Raw genomic sequence first — 5,825 nt, 5'->3', positions numbered from 1 at the left:
TGTGTTTACATTCGAGTCAATCTCAAGCGAAAGCAATGAATTAGGCAGATACCAGATGACATCTGCCTGGGATTAACTCATGTTTTTTTCTACAGCTGTGAAACTCAGCGTTGATTTGACAACATGTTGTATTGTATCTGCTGCTACTGTATATATTTTGCAAAGTGGATTGTCTGTCAGTCTGTCTGTTCTCTATGCATTTGGATACTTCTTGAGATGTTGCTGCCATATCTGGCATGGCAGTTCCCAAGATGGAGGAGCCATTTTTTGTCTACATAGGAAGAAAATAAAAACCTATTGGTGCCACGCCTGCAGCCAGAATAGATCAGTAAGAACTAAGTGTACTCAGTGACCAAAGAACGTTGAGTGTTTGTCAGGGTTAAAAACAAAAACAAATATTGGAGAGAGGAAAGAAATGGAGTATTCTGGAAGGATATATTACTGGTAGGCAGGCATTGAAAAGGAGCTCTCTGCTGCTACCACTTGCCCTGTCGTGTATAACAGTAAGAAAACTGATGCCTCAAGTATGACTTTTGCTTAAGTTTGCATATTCCAGAAAGTATACTGAGATCGATTTGGTCAAATGGCTTTAGTAACATTCAACAATGTGAATTGTTTTTGAGAAAACCTAGCTAATGTACAAAAATTAATGTGAATATTTAACATCAACTGTTCCTTTTAGGTCACAGTGACAATAACATTATTACACTTTGCACTTCAAGGATTTCTTATTCCTTGCCAGCATCTCTGCAGGAAGTCTGGGTAGGCTGCCTTCTTACGGAACTTGTCGAAGATATTTGCATGTCTATTGTTATCACCCACGAAAAACCATGCTTGACATTTCAGCTTTTAGAATAGCACGTCAGATTATCTAAGAAAGTGAAAAAGCATAAGAAATTCATGTAAACATCTTGGTGTCTCTTACATTTTATATTACTTTGACATTATGTACAAGTAGCAAGCAATTAACTGTGAACTGGTAGCTTCGGTTGTTATATATATCAGTGCATATTCCTGCCAAATTATTCATAGTTAGAAGTCTCTAGGCTCTTTCATAGGAGATGCTTAGATCACAATTTAAATCTACAGCATCTGCAACAATCTCACATTATGCATGCTCAGACATTAACATTTTTTTCCACTTGCATTTTCTGTGTAGCTTCCGCAATTTTCTAGTGAGGGAAGTGATGCTTGCAGCATTTTTGATGAAGTTATGAAACTACCTTCTGCCAAGTCAGATCTTTGATCCATCTTGCCCAGCAATGTCTACTCAGACTAACAGCAGCTCTCCAGAGTCTCAGACAGAGAGCTTCATATCGTCTGCTACCTGGTGCAATTTACTGGAGGACCAAACCAGCGACCTTCTGCTTTCAAAGTATGCCTTCTGCTGCTGAGCTCTGCCCACCTAAGACCTGAAACAGAGAGATGCAAGCTCAAATTCATACTTAGCCATGAAGCATCCAGCTGTCCTTGGGGCAGTCGCTGCTCTGTCTAACATATCTGACATGGTTGCTGTGAGCAGCGGTGGATGCTGGGACTGGTTCATAAGAGGGCAGGGAGGCTGACAGCAGGTGAAGCCAGAGACAATGGCAGGTGGAGCTGGCTGAGTCTACTTTTGTCCCCATCCTCCTCCCTGCCGAGTTCTACAAGGGCAAAACTGAGACTCAGGAGGAAACAGCCAGGGGCACCCTCTGGACTAGCTGTAAAGCAAGAAGGTACGTGAACTTGGGAGGAATCAAGATTGAGTTTGGTGGGGCAGTAACCTGTTTACCTTAACGGACCAGTGCCCATTGGATGTAAGGATGAAGTGTGTGAGTTTGTGATCTTAAGCTCTTGGAGGAAGGTGCTGTAGACATGTAATACATGAAGGACTGTCATACTCCTTCAGAACCTGCTCAGCCTTTGAAAGCTATTTTAGAGCCACTCCTTTGGGGGATCCGGTGTCACAGGTTAAGAAGCTGGTAACCAGGGAGCAGACCTTTGCAGTGGTGTTGCCATGATTGCAGAAAGGTCTTCCCAGACAGGCTTGTGAAGCATCAACACCGGTGTGCCCTTATGCACCTTCTAAATTCTCCAGATCCTTTAACAGAGTGCTGCATTTTTCTCCCTCTTATCTGCTGCTTTTATTTGACTTAACCTTTTCGGTTGATTGCTTCAGCTGGACTGTCATATGGGAGCATCTGCACCCCCATCATTCAGCCCGGACACTGAGGTCCAGCTCCGAGGGCCTTCTGGCAGTTCTCTTATTGCAAGAAGTGAGGTTAACAGAGAACCAGCCAGTGGCACCCGCCCTGTGGAACACGCTCCTGCCAGATGTCATTGAGGTAAATGCGACCTTCCATGGACATCTGAAGGCAGCCCTGTATTGAGACGCTTTTAATGTGTGAGGTTTTGTTGTGTTGTTGTTGTGTTTCTGTATATGTTGGAAGCTGTCCCAAGTTGCTGGAACAATCCAGTCAGATGGGCGGGGTACATTATTATTATTTAATTATTATATACTGTACTTTTCTGTGTATAAGGCTAGGTTTTTTTTTACTAAAAAATAATGTTAAAAAAGGGGGTTTAGTCTTATACATGGGGGCCATCTCCCCCCATTTTCTTAATTTTGAGTTCCCAACAATAGGGGGCGTCTTATACATGGGGGCATGTTATACACGGAAAAATACGGTAAATGTTTTAAATAAAATGGTTGCCTGCCATCTGATGAGCTCTATCATTTTAGGAATTTGCAACAATCTAACACAGCAGAATTGCCCTTGTGGATTTACTTTTTACTCAGTACTGCTTTGAACACTTCCTTTCAGTTTCCCAGCATGCTCAGCTTCCTATATAATTACTTGTCACCATTTTATGAATCCAGGGGCTAATTGCGTGAACACCTGTCTTTTTCCTTTGTGCCATTGGTGCAATAACCATTTATAGACCTTTAAAGAAAAGACACTTAGAGCCACGGCCACTAGGGGGCAGTGACATCTCATATCTTTTGGTGTGGTCTCATCGCCATTCTAATATAATCTTCAGAAAGTTAACCAGTCATGCAGGTATCGACAGCTGTTTTATCCAAGTGCTATTAGTAACACTGTTCAGTACAGTTATTATTTGCCTAGTGCTTCCACGCCACATTAGCACAGCATGCTCACTGAAGGGGTGCTCGTAAATTCCATAAATATTTTCTAACTGTGCCCTAACCTAATGACACCAAACGAGAGAGAAAAAGGAAAAAGGAAAAAAACACATAATGAGATCCTTACTAACGAGGTACTTCGGTGCGTGAAGAATGACAAGAAAAGCACATTCCAAAAAGAGTCCAGACATGCTCTCTATTAAGATTTGCCCATTTATCTTCATTAAGAGCTAGTGCAGCAGAGCAGCTAACAGAGCAAAACAGACAGGAAATCCTCAATTCAGATCTCACCTCAAACGCCACAAATTCACCAGGCTGCCATGCACAAGGCACTATCCCCTCGGCCTCAGTCCCTCTGTGCAATATGAGGGCAACAACCCCAGCCTCCCTCACAGGGTCTATTGTAAAGTTTAAAGGTAAAGGTAAAGGGACCCCTGAACAGTCCAGTCATGGCCGACTCTGGGGTTGCGGCGCTCGCTTTATTGGCCGAGGGTGCCAGCGTCCAGCGAGTCAGCAGGGTCGCGCTAGTGTTCTGGCACACCCTGCTAACCAGCACCAGAAGGCATAAAGGTAAAGGTAAAGGGGCCCCTGACCATTAGGGTCCAGTCGTGACCGACTCTGGGGTTGCGGCACTCATCTCGCTTTATTGGCTGAGGGAGCCGGCGTACAGCTTCCGGGTCATGTGGCCAGCATGATTAAGCTGCTTCTGGCGAACCAGAGCAGCGCACAGAAACGCCGTTTACCTTCCCACCGGAGCGGTACCTGTTTATCTACTTGCACTTTGACATACTTTCGAACTGCTAGGTTGGCAGGAGCTGGGACCGAGCAACGGGAGCTCACCCCATGTCCCTCATAGGCATAGCCCTCCTGAAATCCCAATTTTGGGTACGAAAATGTTGGAAGTTATGAAAGGTTCACTCCTTGACCTTTGAGTCCACAAGTTACTCAGTACCAATAACCAAGCGCCCGGTTACTAGATTCAGAGCCGGATTCAAGGAACAATTGCAAATACTTTATTTAGAGCAAGGGTTGGCAAATTTTTTTAGCCGCAGGCTGCTTCACTGTCCCTCAGACCTTGTGGCAGGCCAGAGAAGCAGCACTGGGGGGGGGGCTGGAAGAGGTGAGGGGGGCAAGTAGTCCTCCTCCCCAGCCCCAGCCGCTGCACTTACCTTCTGTGCTGCCAAATACAGCAGTTCTTTCCAAGGAGATCAGGGCAAAAGGAAAGAGGAGGTGGAAGGGGAACCAAAACAGTTTTGTTAACAAATAAACAGCAGGCATACAAAGCAGAACATAAAACATACCCAACAGGGGCTACCCAATCTCCCCTTCAGCTGCCCGGAGCCCCAGGTAGAGCAGCAGGAGAAAGATCCTGACCATCAGTCTCCCAGCATCAGGTCCTTTGATCTGGGCAAAAGCTCACTGGGCCCCTCCCACCTATGGCTTTTATAGCCTGCCTTGATGTAATCAAGTGCACCTGGCATTACTCATGATTAATGCAGAGCGGCTGAGAGTTTCCCACTACCTGCAGCACTTGCAACACAGAAGAACCCAATAAACTCCCAACAGGTGTGTGAAACACAAGAATCCAGCAGACCTCAAACTGGGGATGTTAAAGGGAAAGGGACATGCCACCTAACTCCTCGAAGTAAAATTGTCTCCCGCATTTCCACTACACCTTCCCAGGGGCTGCTGCCACCACCACCACTGCTGCTGCTGCTTCTCGTGGGCAGGCAGAGTGAGCTCATCCGCTCCGCTCTCTGGCCCACAGGAGCACCAGGGCAGCGGTGGCGGGGGGAAGATGAGCGATGTGAAAGGGCTGGCTCCAGAGAGGGGCTGCTTAAAATGGTGCTCAGCCAGCTCAGCCCAGCCCCCTTCCTCCTCTAGGCAGGGCAGGGAGAAGCCGGGAGGAGGGAGGGAGGAGGCACGGCTGTGGTGTGTGTGAGGGAGGGGGGATGGAATGGCTCAGTAAAAAAAATGGCGCAGCCCGAATGAACAGAATCCCCACGCCGATCCACAGACAGTCCGCGGGCCGGATCCTGAAGGCAATTGGGCCTGATCCAGCCTGCGGACCTTAGTTTGCTGACCCCTGATTTAGAGATTACAAACCAAACAAAACCCTTTACCTTGGAATTGCCATTGGGAATTCAGGTACAGATCAAAAATAACAAAGTCAACTTGCCTCACCTTCACATGAGCCATTGTATTCATGGACATCACCACAAGGTGCATATAGGCACATGTGATTACAACACAATCCTTCATCCAAATGGGAGCCATTAGACCCAGGCCAAAGACCAGTTTTTCTACAGGAAGACCTGTATCCAGGAGGGCAGATTTCTCCTTTAGCCAATCAAGGCCCACCACCTATTTTTCCCAGCGCCAGAGGGTGTATATGCTGGAAGACCTTGCAGCAGCTAAATGGATTTCTGCAGTGTCACTGTGACCTCGATGCAATCTTGCATCAGATTCTCCATGCAGAGGGTACAATTGACAAATTAAATGGAACTATTTTGCTCAGGAAGCCTGCACCCACAATCCTACGCAAAAAAGGAATTAAAACCAACCAAAGAAATTGGAATTACTTTAACTATTTGGGGTGGGGCAGAAATGTGATTTCCCTGAAATGGTCAAGTAGGGGTTGACAGAAGGCATGCACAAGAAACCAAAGGCACAAACTTCTGGACTGGGATACAAAGGAAAC

At 46.2% G+C, this 5,825-nt stretch overlaps 1 long non-coding RNA gene across 2 annotated transcripts; it reads right to left on the bottom strand.

Annotated features, from left to right (window-relative positions):
- Positions 1-574: 574 nt before the first annotated feature.
- Positions 575-4,620, bottom strand: LOC308476550. Of its 2 annotated transcripts, XR_013985941.1 has the most exons (3): positions 4,426-4,620; positions 1,224-1,412; positions 575-871 (listed from the first exon to the last, which is right to left on the bottom strand). It is a non-coding gene; the product is annotated as an uncharacterized lncRNA (long non-coding RNA). The 2 variants fall into 2 exon arrangements; XR_013985942.1 differs by lacking the exon at positions 1,224-1,412.
- Positions 4,621-5,825: the final 1,205 nt, after the last annotated feature.

Source organism: Podarcis pityusensis, assembly GCF_964106645.2.
Source record: "Podarcis pityusensis genome assembly, chromosome: 4".
Lineage (NCBI taxonomy): Eukaryota > Metazoa > Chordata > Lepidosauria > Squamata > Lacertidae > Podarcis > Podarcis pityusensis.
Note: the sequence above shows the minus strand (reverse complement) of the source record. Positions and strands in the feature narration are given on the sequence as shown.